Genomic DNA, 19,910 nt, shown 5'->3' on the forward strand with positions numbered 1-19,910 from the left:
GCGTAAAAAGTATCGTGTTCATGCCCTCGAAGTACAAATTTTTAAGAGCTTCACCCTCACTTGAGCCTGTCCTCTTTTCTTTTTCAAAATTGACACCCTAAAAAAATCTTTCAAATTCTAAAATTTTAAAAGCCAAAAAATAAACTCCTTCAAATGTGTTTGCTCACTTCGCTCGGTCCTAAAGGATCCTAGGTAGTTCATTTCTTTTTCGTATGAATTTCAAACAACGAAATATAAGATCTAGGTAGGTACTTTGAAACTACTTGCATAAGAAACACGATTCATCGAAAATGAAATCACATTCAATCTTACCCAATAAAATCAAAGAAATTTATATTGTAGTAGTTCTGAAAACAAAAGTTGAAATTAAAAATTTCTCGAAATCGAGTAAATTCGACGAAAAAATCACAAATCTTTGAAAAGTTTGCTCGGCCTCTTATTTCATAGAAAACTTATCGTCGTGAACGTTTTAATGAGGTTTTTTTGCTAAATAAACTTTATCGGTAGTACGATGAATAGTAAAATTGCTTTTAAATGAGATGGTAATTTTGGAGAATATCTATGATACCTACTCGTATACCTATTGAAATTGGATCACCTCAAATACGGTTCCTGACGTAGAACGTAGAAGTCATAGTGAAATTCCCTTCGATCGATCGGGAAGGTTTTTATTTTTTCAACGTGTTTAATTTGAACGAATTTTGGCAAACAAATTTCAGAGTTTTGGATGCCCATAGAATTCATTTACTTTTTTGAAAAGTGCTGACAGTGAGTATTTTTGATATTTTTCGTGAGAATGAATTTTAGAGCATAGACATGTTCATTTCCAAAATTCCGTTGGGAAAATGTTCAATTTCTAGCTGCTTTTTTGAAGCAGGTACCTGGAACATGTAAAAGATCGTGTCTCCTTTTTTTAAGAAATGAAAAATTTCAATTTTTAAAATAATAAAGGCAAATAATTCCTCCCAAATTAGGCTAAAAGGGGTTAAACTTGAATTGAAAATTGTACATAGTTAGATGAGGACAGGGAAGGGTCACGATTTATCAGTTTTTTTTTAAAAAAATGAAGTACGCCTCGTTGTCAAGTTTATATGTACTTACTTGCATTTTTTTCATTGGATAAGTATTTAGATGATTTTCTGATCTTTTTAAATCAATGATAATTTTCAGTCAATTTCGACTTGAGAAAATTCAAAAAAATATTTTCCCAATTCTTGGAAATTTTTTATTTGAGTTTTTTAATTTTTTCAAACATTTTTCTCTGTCTTTGTCAATATTTTATAAAATGATCAATGAGCAGGTTTTTCCATTCAAAAAGCTAAGAAAATTACGTTTCAAGTTTTTTTTTTTTTTTTTTTTTTTATTCTAGTTTTTATAAATTTTTTAAATATATGTATCACCGTATTTTTCGGTAGGTATTTGAGACAGACATTTTCAATAATTTTGATTGGGCGATTTAAAAAAATGTTTCTTTTTTTTATATCTGAAATTTTTTTTGATTTTTTTAAAAATAATTTTCAATGTTTTTAAATTTTAGAGTTTGAATAGATAGTATGTGTAGGTACTTAATTTTCCTATTTTTGGGAATCTTTTATCATGTTTTTCGATCTTTTCACTATTTTTTTTTTGTTTAAAAAATGATTTTTAAAATTTTTCTCATTCAGTTTATGATTCACAACTTGATCTGTTTAATTTTTAAATCTAGTTTATTCATAAACACGTTTTGGGTTTTTTTAAATTAAGAAAAAAAAATATTGGTAATTTTTTGGATTTAAAAGGTTCTTAATATTTTTATACGTTTTTTAATTTTATTTTTGATTTTTCGGTCGTTTTAAAAATATTTCCCGCGTTTTTCGAATTCAATAAACATTTTTTTTACTGTTTTTTGTTCAGTGGAAAATTTTTATTTTTTCTGGCATTTTTTCGTGTGTTTTGAATTAAAACAAAATATTTTTCTAATGTTATCCATGGAATAAAATGAAATGAATTTAATGTTTTTCAGGAAAAAAAACCAAGTACTGAAAAATTATTTTTCCAATTTTTATTATCTATCTACTTAATAGGTATACCTACATATATTTTATTTTTCATTTTTTTCCAACATTTTTTCACCATTTTTGAATTACCTATAGAATTTCCTCATTAAATTTTCAATATTTTTAAATTAGAATATTCGAAAAAGTTTTCTCAACTTACTACCTACATACGAGTACTTACCTAAATGTTTTATATTCAAGCTTTCAATATTTTCAAACTTTCCCTCTCATTTTTCAAAATGATTTTTACCCTTTTCCCCCTTGAAAATCGAAAAAATAATCTTAGATATAATTTTTGATGAATTTGTATTAGAGTTTTTTTTTGGGTTTCAGCAAAAAAGTTTTTGTTCTTTTCAGTTAAAAAAAATGATTTTCGATTTTTTTCATGCCTAAAAAAATAAAGTAGGTACACATTGCTTCAATCTTTGGCGCGATTTTGCTGTTACTTTGAATGCTTTCGCTCATAAATGTGGAAATCTATTCAACCGAGTGATACGTATTTATTAGATTTTTCCGAAAATTCGAAAAACAGAATTGTTATCGAATTGATTCATTATAACATCGTATTATCGTACCTACTCGATGATACGTAATATTGCTGAAATGTCAATTTTCATAACAAAATAAAATTCAAAGTTGTTCAAAAAATATCCGCAATCTTGCATTTTTCTTTAGAATTGAAAAAAAAAATAGCATCAATTTTCTTCCATGCATCCTCTCGAAGCACCTATCAGCCAGATAGCCAATCCTGTTATCGACATGTTTCGTCAGAAATTTTTTTTACACTCGAATTATCAATCGTTTTCGATACAGAATTAGTCACTCTGCGACAAGTTTTTTATCAATTATTTTGTTTTCCAAAAAAAAACCCATAGCGACAGGCGGAAACGCGTGTCTGTAATCAGATTTTTCCGAGTATTTGGGCTGAGCATATGGCGAATTGGCGACACAGAGTCGATATGAACCAGCATACGCAATCGTAAAGGGAAGAATGCGACGACGATAAATTACGATAAATTTTATTATCCTCGATAATTTTAGGAAACTCGAATCTAAAACAAAGCAAAGCTGGTACCTATTCGGATAAAGTAAACCGATATGCATATTTGTAAATTGGTCTTGGAAGAAACAATAATATCGATGTAGTAAGTAGTAGGACGATGGTGCTGGTGTATGAGAGCACAGGTGGTACACTCTACACTGGTACAGTGGGATGGTGTGTATAAGTGGGGGAGAGGGGAGGGGGTCTATATAATATTTTGGCGGCGCAACGTAAAACGTGAAAATTACGCAGCCCGCCGCCGCAAAAAAAATACCTGTGCGAGGACGGATGTAGAAGTAGTACATTTGGTATTTGGGATGAAAACCGAGAGAAAGAGACGAAAAAGAAGCGAAGCTGGGCAAGGAAAAAAGGCAAAAATAAGTCAATGACCCGTACCTAAAAGAAAAGAACGTTTAAATGGTGCATTTCGTCGAGTTGTGGCGAGTGCGCGCGTCGAAACCGATGCATTTCAGATGAAGAGACTGCAGGAGAGGTGTCGTTTGCCTCTTCGAAGAGGAAAATTTTTACCATTTATACCGAAATATCGTCGAGGAAAAATTTACGGTCGGCGAGAATAATACGTTTAACCGATATTAATATTTATTTTATAATACGCGACAAAGCAAAGGCAAAGCAAAGGTTCCACAGACGCAGCTTTTTCCGCCCATAGAGACGTCGCTCGCGACGTATAAACGATTGGCTGAGGCGGGCGCGGAGACCGGGGGCGCTGTGAAAAAATTGAATCGATTATTTGGAAATTACTTACGTATTCCAGACATTGTTGTGCTTTTTCAGACGTCTTACCGGCATCGCCTTTTGTCTACTTCGTTAGCTTATAGAGACGCCGACCGCGCCGCCTCGCGATGAAATTTCACGCGTGCGTTTCTACCCTCGAAAAAATACCAGTAACCGAGAGAGCCTACTAGTTTCTCATCTGTGTGCTGCTCTAACGTCTTCTTCTCGGCTTCGCAAAGGCATATTATACGTTTCTTGCCAGCTCATCCGAGCACTCTTGTGTTCCTTTCCTACGAGTATAATATGTTGCTGCGAATGCGAATGTTTGATGCTTCTGCTCTTTATCCTATACCTATATCGTTTTCGGTGTATTTGTGTATCTCTCACACTCCCTTTCTGCGCTGCAATGCACATAAATACTTCCTCACCTGGCCACACCGTATCAATGGATTACTGGATTAATAGGTTATTCGGGTAGTGCTCTGCTCGTGCATGTGTACGATACGTACGTATAGCTACGTACGTAGGTTAGGTACGTATGAGTATCAATCCAACACAATAGCACGACCATTAATACTTACCTTACCTTATAGCTTACCAGGTCTATAGTCTATACAGTATACTTGGTCACACAGGATGGACGCGTTTGATCGATGATTTTACGCCCACTTTGAGTCGCTAAATGAGCTTTGATTTTTTCCACTATCACTATTCGTGCTGTCTGTCTAAACTGATGCCTGCGTGTTTTCATTTCATCTGAATTTTTTCCCCTTTCCAATTGTTTTGTATTTTGTATGTGTAATGTTAATGTACATAGACATACCTACGTAGACATGGTTTACCTTATACCTACCTACGTAATAATAATGAGCGAGGATGCAATTGTTTTTAATGGGTTCGTTTTGGGTTGTCGTTCTATGATGGGCTTACTTATGGTGTATGCCTGGTTTATATAGGAGCCAATGTAAATATAAGATAACGTGTTATGAAAATATTATTCCTCAATCATTTTCGTGTTGGGTTGTTTATTACCTTATAATACCTGGGCTAACATGCTCGTTTCGTGTTGTTTAATTTTTATTTCATTTTTTCATTTTTATGGATCGATTGAATGAATAGTTTATTGGGTCGTGAATTATAATCTTATTTGCTCGATGTAGGTTTTATAATTAGGTACATATAATGAAAGGAGTTCTCGAGTGCTTAAAAATGGTGTATATTTGAGTATTTCATTATATTTTCGCGTGGGATAACATTTCTCTCATGTAACGTGTATTATGGATAATTTTCCCTCAAGATTTGATATAAAAATAATTTTGAAGGAATTTCAAAGCAACCAGCGGTTTTGGTTCAGAGGTCCACTTTTAAGGGGCTAAACACCCAGAAAACAGAAGTTTTCGGTCTTATTCGGATTTTATGTACGAGGTATTCTTCTTTCATTACAAATCTAAATTTACCCATCACAAAATTCAAATTTTGGCTCATAGCTTAAATAATATTTTGTTGAAGATTGGATAGTGATTTAATGAATATCGTCTGACTCGAATCGAATTTTTCATTGGAGTGGCTGTTGATGAGATCTCCACCTTCGTAGGAATGGAGCTAAGGTCGTTCAAAGTGTTTTTTTATTTTTCATTTTTTTAATATCACGATGAGGTACAGTACTGTTGTGGACATTGGAATTTCCGAAAAGTTGCTGGAGACTTCAAAATGACGTAAAACCACTTCCAGTTGATTCAACGCGTTGAAATTGTGGTGCATAGTGGATTTCGGCGTTCTAACTTCATTGGGTAAAATTTTGTGGAAATTTCAAGTTTTAAAAATTTGGCTGAAGAGTTCATACTCGTATATCTGCTCAGAGTGATTCAAAAATGTTTAAAATTGATTTCCAGGTCAATTTGGCAAAATTTTAATTTTTTTTCTCTTCTCGAAATATCACTTTAGCACCTAAAATTTTAGATGTATTTTTGCATGGTCTTTCAATCTAGCTCTGTCTGGTTCAAAAAGTTTTATGCAAGTTGAGATACTTTCCTTGTAGGAAGGGAACCTCTCGATGTGTCCTCCTACGATCTGAACGAAACGGCGGCGATCTTTGAAAAAAAAAAAAAAAAAAAAAATGGTTTGAAACTTCAAACCGAAATTTTAGCTGTTCAAATTGCTTTTTCGATTTTTGGTGCATTCAAATATTTGAAATTAACCATTTTTGGCTTAAAAAAAGAATTATGAAAACTAGTTCTGAAATTAATACCCCCTCCCCCCATCAACCCGAATTTCAAAATTTCCGGTCATTCTGGAGCCTTTGTCAAGATTTTCGATTTCTTCAGAATCTTAAAATTTCTCCAGAAGATGCGGAAATTGATTTGACATCCAAGCATCGATTTATAGCTTATATTCAACCTGCTTGAAGGGATTTTTCTCAATTGATCCGATTTCCAGGCTAACACCTCGAGTATGTTTTTTTTGCCAGAATATTTTGTGTGGGAAAAAATTAAAAAAATTAAAAGTTTTCTGTTCGTGGAGATTTTTTAAAAATTTGTAAAAATAGCTGTAGGTATTTTTTCAAAAGCAAACACCTGCTGTCCGAATCTTACTGTTGCGAGCCATTCTGGAGCCTCTTACGTTGGGCCTACGTGAGTTTCGATTTATTCGGAATTCTAAAATTATTCCAATATGTGTAGGAAGTGATTTGGATATAGCTAAAAATAGGTTGCGTCAATTCTCGACGAAATTTTAAAATTTCGAAGAAATCAAAAATTGCACTGAAGGTTTTAGAACAGTTGGGGGGAGTTGCTAATAATTAGTTTCCATCTTTCTTTACAGAATGAATACATTGCCAAAAATGGTCAATTCCGAATTTTCAGAAATTCGCCATTTTTTTTTTTTTTTTTTTGTAATCATTTAATATGTTTCTAACCTAGGTATTGGTTATCTACACATGATATGTGTCAATAATTAATTAGTTAAATCTAAATTGAAAAATTTATTTTGGCAGATGAAATTTTGGGCTTGTGAATTTTAAACCATAGTTTTCCAAAAATCGCTGTCCTGTTCAAGTTTTGAAGTCAGACGCCTCGCTTGTGAGGAGAGTAAAGCTAGAATTATTCAAAGAGAGGAGGTTTTGGATGTGGGCAGACCGGCAGAGGTGTTGCAACCGAAGGAGCCAGAGAGATACTGTCTTCTGGCATATTTCATTTTCTGAATATTTTTTACTTCATTTTGATATAAATGGATAAGAATGAAGAAATGAATTCGTTGAATTTTTGAGCTTGAATCCCTCCTTCCCCTCTCTCTCATCCTCTTTTTTCCCGAAATCAACTGTTGATCTTCTCAGTCCCACGGTGTTTCTTTTCCTCTATTAAGATTTAATATTTTTCAACGTAATTTTTTTTTTTTTTTTTTGAATTTTCAGGCAAAAAACAGAATAACTACCTATATGCTTGGAAGCGTGTTTGTGTCATTTATTCACTAGAAGTGCCTATTTTTTTTTTTTTTTTAATTTTCAGGCAAAAAACAGAATAACTACCTATATGCTTGGAAACGTGTTTGTGTCATTTATTCACTAGAAGTGCCTATCTACTTCCTCTTACTTTTATGATGATATCGATGATTTTTTTTCTAAAATTAAATTTATATACCTATCACTCATGTTTAAAATTCTAAAAAATTATGCGTGTGAAGCATTCCTAATATACGAATACCTACTTGCTGTGACAAATTCTCGGAAAATGTTGAAATTGTTTAAAATAACTCATATAAATGAAATTTCTGGCAAAATGACGAATTTCTCTTTCGTATTTCAAATCACGGAAAACCTAATTTTAATTTTTTTTTTTCATTTGCTCACATCGATAATGAGTTATGACTTTTTTTTTTTCTTTCGAACAACACACATATTCAATACTTAGGTATGTACATAGTTTTAAAAATTATAATATTATATTTCGTGTATGTTTGACGATGAAAATTTTTAGAACGAATTATGATTGTTTCCAAATAAGATCAATGCTCATCTATGTTCCCCGATAATTACGCCGGAACTGTCAAATAAAATTACTTATGGATGTGATTTTACATTTCATTTATGATAGCTTTTGGAATCATGTCATGGAATTTTCCTAAAAATTTCGTGAATAGAACTTCAAAACTTTTTCCTATAGAGGAGAGAGAAAAAATCGAGATAGCCAAAAATAAATTTGATAAGTATAGGTACCTACTTGAAAATGGAATTTTTTTTTCGCGGGAAATCTTATAAGAAAATTGAGAAGATTAGTTGTTATTTCTTGGTTTAAAAAGAGATTTTTTGAGTGATGAATGAATGCCCAATTGTCCATTTTGATGGTTTGAATCTTCCTACCTGCTCGATTGATTTTTAAGACTTGAGCACTTGAAAGTCTTACATTATAGAATTATGAGCCATGCTGTCAGAATTTGTCCAGCTCGTTGTACTACATAGAAGTGTAAAACTGACTATTTAATCACGACGACAATCAAAAATTGTCATGCCAATTTAAATTTATAAGTACATACTTACTTACCCCTTATTCTACTTGAGTACCTACTTCGATTTTTTCTTCGATTTTTCCCCTCTTCTCCACCTCAATTCTGAGTTTTCCATACGAGGAATAGGTATATCTAATCGCCAATTAAAATTTTCACGAATTATTGTGATTCCGGTTCCGACGAATTTCATTTTGATAATTCTTCGAAATTTATATCTACCTACGTATATCTAATTTCTCTCGAAAATATTATATGAAAATCCCAGGTAATTTCAATTATTGTGTATGGAATTTATGAATACAAAGGTACCACATGTGTGATTATCAACTTATCATGACTGACTCAGTTATCATGGAGAATGATGATTTTGGTTATACCTAATCAAAATTTGTGTAAATGAGCGTATATGATAACATTAATTGATCATTTTTTTCGAACAAATGTGTGATCGAGAAGAGGGGAGGAATTGTAGCTTTATAACACTTCATATTTTTATAGTAGATACATGACTTTGTTGTATAGTGGTCATATATTGTGCGAGCATTTAATACAACGTAACAAATCGACATCGAAATTAAACGTTTTTAAGTATCTTTGATAAAGTATAGTGCGACTGTTCGAAATCGAAAAATAAGGATCGTTTCACGCGAAAGAAGTTGAAAAATCTCATAAAAAAATGAAATTTGCATAAACGGAAACGTGGTGTTCTAATCAGCTGCCGATGTCGGTTTTTGTGGCGAATTTCACGTACCCACGCATTCTCTAGTGATAAATTGCCAATAAAATGTAACGACTCTGTGAGCAATACTGATGGCGAAAACTGAAATTTTTATATTGTTAATTACGCGCCACCGTGCCGTGGTATATGGTATACACGTTGATATGTTCGAAACGGTTATTTTTTTTCGTCGTTTTCTTTTTCCGTCACCGTCATGATGAGGGTAGTAGTGCGTTGTTTATTCGTTGTGCCAATGACCAGCTCTCAATAGTTTAAATTATTACGGTTATATTCTTAACGAGCTAAATACACGAGACTGCCGTTCAAATACTTACTCACTCAGCATACGTATACGAGTAGATACGTCGCAGAATAAAACACAATATTTAAGAAGTTGCGACTTATTACATGCTGCTGCATTCGCCAATTATTGTATTGGAATCATTCTATATTGGTATGAAAATGTATATTTTTGCTTGTATAGTAAGAAGATGGTCATATTGTTGATGGTTGTTGAACATCAGGGTATAAATGCATTTCCACTTTTCTATTAAGAGTGGTTCGGTATATTTTGGTGTAGAATTTCATCTGCTCATCGAGGGGGAAGGACACGTTTTGCACTAAAATTGTTTTGGTATTTGTTCATTAAAATGAACGGAATGTCCTGAAAATGCAACATGGTAGCAGAGCAGTGGTTTTTCTCTTCATGTTTTGTGCATATCCAATATCCATGCATATCTAAGATGTAGGTAATTCAGTATTCTTTCATGATGTTTCATTATTTGTTAGAACTAGTCGAATGAAATGAACCAAGCGTTTTCAAAATGTCACATGGTAGCAGGGCAGTGGTTTTTCTTCAAGCCATTTCAATATGCTGTCACATTCTCTTAATTTTTCTCAGCTGGTGTTTATCTGAGAATCAATTTTTACTTAATGTTTAACCTGCAGCACTCCAATTTCAAGATGATATGTTTTTTTTTGGCCTGTTCTCATACAGCATGCCAGTGATGTGAAATTTAACATCAACAAAAACATTCTCAATATCATTGCCACTTTTCAAAGTTCAAAATTGGTGGAGACTGATGTTGATTGATTATTCAACTGCTACCTTCACAGTTCACACCGACAAATCATCAACTACATCAGTATGAAGAACCTGGATATTTTTGTAAATTTCAAAGAAAATTTATTCTATTGTTGAACAGGATAATTTTCTCAAATGTTAACAGTACCTATTTTTAAACAGTGAAACACAAACAGTTTTGAAAAGTGTGTCAACATAATCTGCAGATGTTAATTTCAAAGCATCAAATTTTATGTCTTCTATGACTCAACGTGTCCAAAGTGTCCATGTTGAGGTATAAGAAATAGGGAGAAAAGTTTGATAAACCTCGCTTCTTCACAGACAGAGGATTCTTATCAACTAATTGACTGAAAATTTCTAGTTTGAGATGCCATTTACATTAATGATAAAAAGTGGTGGTCCCAAAACTTTCTTGTGATTTGATGCAAAATCGACTTAATACCTGTGCTGATGATTTTTAGTACTTTTTATCGAGTTTTTTTTATTTTATCAATCTTGTGTCAAGCTGATATTTAAAATGATTTGATGGGAAAATCCCTGCACCTCAACTTTCCCATGACTGAAAAACTGGATCGATATGACCCCTTTGTGCTGTAAATCAACAATAAAATTTTGAAGCGATTTGTATACCATTTTCATTTCCCAGCCAAAATTGGTCAAAATCAACGTCAACTTCAATGCGCTGAAAAAATTTTATATGTTTATGAAAAAAATTGATGAATATTTTGTGTCAAGTTTTGACTACATATTTTCATTTCAACAAAAAATCAATGAAAAATTGATTCAAATTTTTAAATTCAAAAAAGGTATCGATTTCAACAGCACAAGTATATAACAATTTTGAATCAATTTTCACACCATTTTCATTTCTGAGTGATAATCAGTTTAAAATCAACTTCAACTTTTATACATGCTGAATTAATAAAGTCTTAAGTATTTTCAAGGAAAAATCAATAAATATTTCACATCAAGTTTTCATGTTTTATCATTTTTGACAAAAAAATTGATGAAAAATAGATCCAACTTCTGACTTAAAAATGTATCAATTAGGTTTTGAATCAATTTTTGACATATTTTCATTTGAGCGAAAAATTGGTAAAAAATCAATACAACTTCAAAATTCAAAAAAGGCATAGATTATAATACAATTACAAATTTAGAACATTGTTGAATTGATTTTCACATCATTTTTATGACTTGGTAAAAATCAACCTATAATTGACTTCAACTTTCTGTACGCATAATTGATGTCTTATAGAGAAAGAAAAATCGACAAACATTTTCAGTCAAGTTTAGGCCTTCAGTAAGAAATGAAATCAACTTGAAATCGATTTGAATTATCATGATGAAATAATTACTGATTAAAGTACTATAATGTAGGAAGATTTAGGATCAAGTTTCCATCAGTCTTACATTTTGTTTAAAATTGTTGAAAACTATCAGTTGATTATTTCAATATTTTTGTCAATTCTCAAAATTGTTAAAAAAATGATTAAAAATAGCAGCTGATTTCTACTGGATCAAAACTCGACCTACAACTGAAAGTCGAGATGGTTTGTCAGATTATCATCGTTCATTCAGAGTATAATAGAAATTACTCGACATATTAAACAAAATACGAGTATGCATTTAACGTTAAACTAATTACACCATCGGATTCCCATGTCAAAACCTCACATTTTTTAGACTCCTTGTCAGGTCCATTAGTCACTTTGGGCTTAAAATTGGTTGAAATGAAAATTTCAAACCTGGAATCAATTCATCCCTGAACTGAAACCATTTTTTCAATTCCAAAACCAATCCCAAAACCGAAATAAAAATTTAGAAGAACAAAACTAAAACAAATCCAATCTCGAAATGAATAAATTTTGATCCTGAAACCGAAATCCAATCCCAAAATCGTTTCGGACCTACAGCTCCACCGGGTGCACCATAAGTATAATCTCAATGAAACAATGATCATTACCTTGTGTAGAGGTCTTTGTATATTTTTCTCAACAAGGACCTGCAGTCTTATCCCTGTCCCTTTCATTTGTATATGAAAGATATGACCAAAGAAAATTTCACTGCTGAATTATACATTATAGCTATTTTTAAAAAAACCACTGCTCTGCTACCATAAAACTTTTCAAACAATTTTTATTCACCAGTCTTACCAACTGAAGAAATCTAAAATACCACGAAAATTTACCAAATTCCGTGCATAATGACGTAAGTACGTATGTAAGTCGACATAGCCTCTGTATTAAGAATCAGAAATGGCGACGTTGAATTTCGTGCTCAAATTGTGGTTTTCGTATCAACAATAAGCCGTAAAATGCTCTGAACACGGAACACGCATCCGTGATAATTGTTTTATTGTAATGCGCCTAACTACATTTTAATGGGTAACCTTCGTTCGGCGCGCCTATGCAACCCGAACACCGTTCGTAATTGCGAATTGCGTGACGTGTAGTTACGGCCAATGCCGAAAGATGGCCGTTGTATAAGCAATGTCTCGATTTTGGTTTCGTGGCAAGACGTCGGGTATTGCCATTGCCACTCTGCTGTGTAATATAATTTTCCTGTTATGTTTTAGTATTGATCTGGACCACTGGAAGCCTAAGAAATTGGTCGTCAGCTGTACCTACCGTATCGTCTTTTCTTAATTTTTCCCCATTTTGTGAATATATATAGGATAACGGATGATAGTTATTTTTGAAAATGAGAGTAAATGATATGGGGGAGCTTAAGGGGACTCATTGTTCATTCTGCGCTGCATGTGTTTTTTTCATCAACGAACATAGTTTCGCTTAATTTTTTAAACGCTTTGCTTTATTTAGGTAGGTATGTGTAAATGTATGATTTTCTTATCACTGATTAATTCTCGTCTGATATGTGTACTCTATCATGGAATTTAAAAGTTTTTATCTACATGTGCATATTAAGGTGTTGTTTTTCGAGTTCGTTGATCGTTCATGGTCGCAGTTTTTGATAAATATTCATATAATGGCGTGTTTAATATGAGTAGTATTTGGATAATGTTTTCCCCTTAGTTGACAGATTTGTTTACAAAAAGCAGCGATGACGTCAAAAACACGTGTCTGAAATCTTAGACCCTAAAATTGGTTGTAAAGCTTCATTGTATTTCAAATTGACTTTTTCGAATCGTAAAAATCATTTTCATTGTCTTTTGCCCGGACTTGACGATTTTCCCACGAGCCACCGTGGAGATTTTTCACTATAACCGGGCGATACGTTTGGAATAGTGATCAGTTGCATTTTCATGATTTTTGGCAAATTTTTCAGGTATACCCAATTTTAAAGTAAAGTTCGATCGAACTTTTCTTTGGGAGGAGGAGGAGGGGGGGAGTCAATTTGAAATATGCATTTTTACAGATTTTTCTGTATTTTTTTTGTTTTTTTTTTATTACCTTTTATTATTATTTTCTGAGCAGAATTTTTAAGAAAAAAACAAATGTGACTTGAATAATTGTTTTTCAGCTTTAAAAAATATTTTGTCTGCTTATAGATTTTTTTTACCTTTGAGAAAATGCTGAACGTTTTGATTGCATTGCTCCTGCGATAAAGCTTTAGGTTTCATGTTTTCTATAGTCTTGATTACCTGCTTACGAGATGTTCTTTCTTCTAATACCAATGGCATAAAATTCTATAATTAACGGTGAAACATTTTCCTGAAATTTTTGGCTACCTCAGTCAGTATTACTCATTTGAGTTAATGTTTACTTTTATGTGATTAATTTTCGCATAAAAAATTGAGAAATCAGTATATCTACTTAGGTATCAAAATCCAGCTCATTCAATTTGACGTCGAGTCTTTTCTCTCAATTTCTCATATATTTTGCATTACAAAGTGCATTTATATGTATAGGTACTTAGGTAGCAATGTAACGCGGAAATATTTTGCACAATAAGTATAATTCTCGTCATTGTTGAAAGTTTATTGACATCGTCGTATAAGTATACAAAAATTATGGAAGATTTTCTACTCTCTCTGTTTCTCCCTGTGCTTTGATTTTTTTTGCACATTGTCACCATTCGATATTCGATTCCGCGTTTGAAAAATTTTTTTAAACCATGTAATAGGCCTACATCACACGCGAAGTGTGCATAAATCGAATCCATTATAATATACCAATTACCACATAATATTAAAAATGCGTTAATTACAAATTGAACGACGACGTTTTCATTGTGAAACAATACAAGTCGAAGTGTATTTCTTAATATTGATATATTGTATTATGCGTCGTTTCATTTGACCAATTGCCCAACAAAGGCTTTTATACGTGTATGAAAAATACGCGCGAATTTTGCAACAGGTTCTTTAACTCTCTCACATTGCAACAAAGTTTGAAATTATCAACTGCGAAATAGAATATTCCTCGCGCGCGTGAACCGGTTCCAGTGACGAAAATTTTTTTCAGGAGGTGCAATTATTTACTATACGGAATGCATCATCGTTATTCTCGGTACAATGTACGTTTAAACGCGTGCACGTGTTGTTTACGTGAATTTTCGCGTGTTTTGGCTATTTAAGAACGGACGTGTTTAAGGATGAAACATTGTTTCAGTGGGCTACCTACCTATAGCCAGCTACCTACCTATTGACTTGATATGCTGCATGCGAGAGCGAATACTTAATCGATTGAGAAATTCGCCGTCGAGTGGAATGAATACGTTTTACGAGATGACATTGTAAAGAGGTTTTTCCATTTTTTTTTTTTTTTACTGTAAGTTTTAGTCTTAGATTAGTTCGAGTGAATTTTTTTTAATTTTTTAAGAGGGGGTGGAGGTATTCACGTGCTGAATGAGGGTTTCCTCGATGTTATATATAATTTTAGTTATTCAAATTAAATTTTATCATATAAATTTTTATGTAATGATTTGATAAAGTTTTATGAAGAAATGACCTCAAGAAATTGTTAAAATTGCTACCCTATTCAAAAAAACTCTTTTTCTTTTTAATTTTTAGGTACCTACTGTAAGTTTTAGTCTTAGATTGGCTCGAGTGAAGTTTTCAATTTTTTATGATGGATGGAAGAGGGTATGGAGGTATTCACGTACTGAATGAGGGTTTTCTCGATCTTATATAATTTTAGCCATTCAAATTAAATTTTATCGTCAATAAATTTTAATTTCACGACTTGATAAAATTTTATGAAGAAATGACCTCGAAAAATTGTTAAATTAGGTACCTATTCAAAAAGTTCTATCGTCAAAACTCATTTTTTGCATTTTTAAATAAAATCAAATTGAAGTATAATCTCTACCTATATTTGATTTTTTTCTCATTTGGTAACATTCCAGCGAGATTGGTCTACCACTGAAAAAAAATTCTTGATGGGATCAATTTTTAGCTATCGTGGGTAGGTCTACTTAATACATATAACTAGTAATCGATAAAACTTCGTTGAAAGGAAGGAAAGAACGGAAGACGTGGGAGGGAGGGAAGGAAGGAGGAAAGAAGGTTGAAAATTTCTAATAAATCATTATAAAGATAGATTTGAGAGGGAATTGTTGCTAAATTTTTTAATTTTATCAAGACTTTTTACTAGTTGTATTTCACTTTTTTTTTTTTAAATCATCTAGGTGGGTAGTGGGTACTGCTTCTGTGGGAGATGAGGATTAAAAAAATCATAATTTCAAAATACATAGTGATTAATGGGACACAATGTTAGGTACCTACCGAAGTACCTCAATGACTCATTTTCATATTCGAAGCAACAGTTTAGAAATGTTGAAATTAATTTTTAAAAAGTCATATGGCTAAGAAATATTTTGAATTAATTTTACGTGCCAAAAAACAGGTGTGCACCAAAAATTAGAATTTTTCAAAAATTGAGAGATGAATTTGCTTATGAAGTTCTTGCGGTATTTTCGTTTTATCTTATGCTGCAGTTTTATTAATTTCACAACTTTCGAATCGAGAAACAATTTGTCGATTACTCCCAAGTATCGCAATTTTGGAAAAATTCAAAAAAGTTTCCATTTAAATTAATTTCCTTTCGTCTCGTTTCTATATTAAAATATGTAAGTAGGTGGTATGTCGGTATTGAAATGGTTGTTTTTTTTAAAAATTTCGATCAATTCGTTCCTTGAGATGAATTAGCTTCTTTTCTGAACAATGAACTGCCTACAATAATTGAAACATGGTCTCAGACGTCAAAAAAATCAAACCCGTGTGAGGTCATCAATCAATGGAATGCGAATGATTTGCTTGATTGACAATTCATCGATGAGCAAAAGTCGATACATACTCAGACTCCGATTCAATACCAGTCAATTTGAAAAATTTGCTGACTCGATCTTAAGTTTTATTGTCTTTCAAACGCTCTATTATTAACTTTTAAATTAAACCCGGCTCTATAGAAATTTTTACTCCTTTTGCATATAATTTTTACATAACATTCCATACCTAATCCTGCAGATATTTAATTTTTTGCGAGTAGAACTTGATAAAAAATTCAAGTCGAAATTCTAATTGAATTAAATAAGTTCATAAATAGTCAAACAAAACCTGGGATGTGAAAACTTTGAACGTATTTTTAGTGCATCATAATTTGGGGAATAATTTTTCAAATAAAATCTGACCATGTTTAAAGAAATTTGCACAAATCGAGAAAATTTCATTTTTCTCGTCAAAGTAAAACGAATGGAGCTCTTTAAAAAAAAATGGAATAAATCAAGCCTCGGTATTAGATACATTTGAAAATGAAAAAATTGAATAAATGATCTAAAAACCAATCGCATATTTTAATTGAAAAAAATTGTAAGCTCGCCAAAATGATATTTTATTCAAAAATAAAGCTATTTCTATATCCAAACCACACCACACTTACATATAGCTTTACAAAATAGGCCTAATAATATGGCAGTATTAAGAACGCGATAAAACGTGAATTTCGATAGGACAACCAAACGAAGACTAAAATAAGGCGACGACGCTGCTTCTGGCACTTGAACGAGTACGTCGGCAAGGACAAAATGATGACGACGATGACGTGGAAAAAAACTCAAATGAATAAGGCAAATAAAAACAGGGGACAGGATGTTGAAAAAGGCCAAAACAAAAGCCTACTCGGGCGGTAAAGAAATCGACCTGATCAACGATCCGTACAAATAGAAAATAGTATAATGGAATACTCGCAGTGTTCCTGCAAAGAAAACGTAAGACAGGCGGGCGAAAAAAAAAATGGCGTTTACCTAAAATCCTCTTTCGTCGTTTAAAAAGCCTCGAGAATATTCAACGCGTCCCACGTACCTACTATACATGCTTTTCTAGACGAAAATTTCTCTCTTCTGTGGGAAAATTCGTCCTTATTCGAGATGCACCCTTAAAACGCACTTGTTGATTACACCTACCTACCTACCTACCTATTTTTTCTATCATTTCCAATTGCGTATACCTATACAAGCGGAGTTTCTTTTCCTCTGTTATTGTATGTACGAGTAAAACAAGTTGCTTATGTAGATCTGGGCGCGCAAATTCGCCTAGTTAAATGTTTTGAATTATTGTACGCTTTTATTAGCCTATTACGATTACGATGATTTACGTAGATTTTTTTTCATCATGTTAAAAGTGGGCGTTTACAATCAACTGCATACATAAGAGAAAGAGGTTAACGTTAATGAAAGCAAAATATTTATCTCGTTGCAATTGCCAGCGTAAAGTTTGTACCATTTTATATTATGCCAAGTATACGTATACTTACCATTCTCTGCGTATTATATCGATAGCAATTTTCATAATTTCATTCGTATATAGATTGTAAAAACGTAAATTCGTTTCAGTCGTATCGTTTCCATTATTCAGATTCAAATTTCGTATTTCTCGCAATTTCTGCCATTTTTCGTCGTTGCATTTTCACATTTTTTTCTTTGATTCTATTTAGAAAACCTTGCGTATATTTTTCCCTTCGAATAATTTCTTCTTCGCATCGTACTTATATACTTCCAGTCATTCGAATATTTCACTCGATTCGGGTTATTATTATTTTTCAAATCGTTTTCAGATATTTTTCGAGCTTTTTTGTTATGAAAAAGAGACGTATCTACTTTTTTTTTGTGTGCATCTAATAACGTGATTTACCTATATTCAATCGATGGCGATACCTACCATTTGAAATTGGAAATTTTTTATTCGTCGAATGCTTATGGTTCTTTCAACAGGAAATGTACTTTTTTTAAAATGATTTCTCCTCGTATAATAGGTACCAGTGTAGCTATTTTTTGAAAATCTTTTTGGAAACACTGCTAACCTAAATTTACTTTTGCATTTTTTGTTCTTAACAAATACCTTAGGTATTAGGTAGGTATCCAATAAGCATTTTCCCTCTAGAATTTATTCGTTTCATTTCTATACTTATACCTACTCGACTTTAATGTAGCTTGAAAACCCTTACAGCTGTTTTTTAGCAACACTGAAGGTATTTGTTTTATTTTATTTAGAAACAATTCATGTTTGGTTGCCCTGTTTTGAGCCATTGTTATGAAGTTTAACCTTCTCTGGTAATTAACTCAATTCTTTTTCTACTACAAATTCAAATTACCTTCTTGCTGTGTTTTTTTCCTATGCTCGGTTCGTTCTATAATATCTTTTTTAAACGTTGTTAGCGAAATTTTTATTCTTCTTTTATGGTAATAAAGCTTACAATGGTCTAAATATCGGTTTCCGGTGAGTTTATTAGCTCTTTAAGTAGGTACCTATGGAACCTAGCACGAATTTTGGTACAAAAGTTAGCAAAGTTTATCAACTTTCGTACGCATATACCCACATATTTTTTCATTAAAAAAAAAAGTATTTATCGTTTGTGTAGAATGTTGGCCTGAATATTGTGGGGAAGTTTTTCAGAATAATTATGAATTGAAAAATGGCTCAATTGCTGAATATTCCCCTCCCTCCCCGCTAGCTATAGATTCGATTTCCTTCAGCATAATTTCATCAGCGATGGAAAAATTAGCTTGATAATTTAATGGCTTTCGAACCGGTTCTGGTTGAAATGTGCTCAAAAGGTAACAAATTGATGCCATTTGTGATTAAAATGAATTTTGTTACAAAATCATGATTCTTGAAGGTGGAGATGGCTAGAACTGCACATAAAGGTTAAAATCTCAAGGAATTGATGAACAATATACGTGAACGATAGATTTCTCAAGTTTAACGCGAGACTATCTAATCAAATTTAAAATAAAATGGCGTCAGCTTAAGTCATTATCAATTTTATTCAATTTGGATAATTTTGCGAATACTTTTCTCCCTCTTTGCTATATAGAGTGATCGATATTAGATCTATGCTTTAACTAATCGAAAATTTATTTTGTATTTTGTTTCAGGTGAGTTCCCAAAACCTACTGAATTTCCAAAATAAGAATAAGCCACCTTATAACATTAATGACTGGGTAAGCTGTTATTTTTTAAAGTACGAGAATTGGTCAATTAGTAAGTTTCACATAGCTGTAGATTTTGAACGAGTGGACATTTTTTAAATAAAATTTGAGGATGTGTAGTTCAAATATTTTAACAGTGGTTATATTGCATTTGAGCTCGCTGTTCGGATTTTATAGCATTAGGTATTGGTAAAGTGCTATTAAAAAAATTCCGTCCAAAAGTGGAATTTCACCAAAAAAAAAAAAATTGTTTGTGATACAATAATTTTGGTTAAAATTTATCAAGAATTACACAGGGCGTATATCTTTACTAACGTTATTTTTAACTTAAAAGTGTTCTGGTGCTGTGAATTGTTCATGGGATGGTCGCACTCAAGGGACTATCACCGAACAATCTACTTCATT

General features: G+C 32.3%; 1 protein-coding gene across 4 annotated transcripts in view; it reads left to right on the plus strand.

Moving 5' to 3' along the window:
• The window catches only part of Eip93F (Ecdysone-induced protein 93F), a 79,137-nt gene that overhangs the window by 16,775 nt on the left and 42,452 nt on the right, over positions 1–19,910 (plus strand). The window contains exon 1 of one of the 4 annotated variants that reach the window (XM_065369220.1): positions 19,446–19,517. The exons of the other annotated variants lie outside the window; for them this stretch is intronic. The gene's annotated coding sequence lies outside the window, so the exon portion shown is untranslated. Of the gene's footprint in view, positions 1–19,445; positions 19,518–19,910 lie in introns of those variants that run through there. 4 annotated transcript variants of the gene reach the window in all.

Source organism: Planococcus citri, chromosome 5 (genome assembly GCF_950023065.1).
Source record: "Planococcus citri chromosome 5, ihPlaCitr1.1, whole genome shotgun sequence".
NCBI classification, from domain to species: Eukaryota; Metazoa; Arthropoda; class Insecta; order Hemiptera; family Pseudococcidae; genus Planococcus; species Planococcus citri.